This window comes from Emiliania huxleyi (genome assembly GCF_000372725.1).
Source record: "Emiliania huxleyi CCMP1516 unplaced genomic scaffold EMIHUscaffold_316, whole genome shotgun sequence".
NCBI lineage: Eukaryota > Haptophyta > Isochrysidales > Noelaerhabdaceae > Emiliania > Emiliania huxleyi.
Genome location: NW_005199635.1, coordinates 25,142 through 25,550, shown reverse-complemented (window position 1 = coordinate 25,550; position 409 = coordinate 25,142).

The window sequence follows — 409 nt, the reverse complement described above, 5'->3', positions numbered from 1 at the left end:
TGTGGCAAAGGCTGCCTCGTGCCGAGGCAGCCTTTGCCACACACACACCAATCCAAGCCCCCCCCACCCCCCACCCCCCACCCCCCACCCCCCACCCCTCCCGCCTCCGCCCGCCTGCTCAGTTGAGAGGCCGAGCTCCAGCGAGAGCGTCTCGAGCAGCTGCGAGCCGACAGAGTGGCGCCGCTGCCGCTTCGGGTCCGGGTCCTCGTCCTGCGGGGTGAGTACACGGTGGTGAGTACATGGTGGTGAGTACACGGTGTGAGTGCATGGGTGTGAGTACACGGTGTGAGTACACGGTGTGAGGACAGGCGGGAGAAGCACAAGGTGTAACACAAGGACGACAGGGCGCAGTCGAGTGCAGCCGTGTGCGTGTTCCCTCTAGGGCCGTTCGCCTCGTTATATTGCGCTC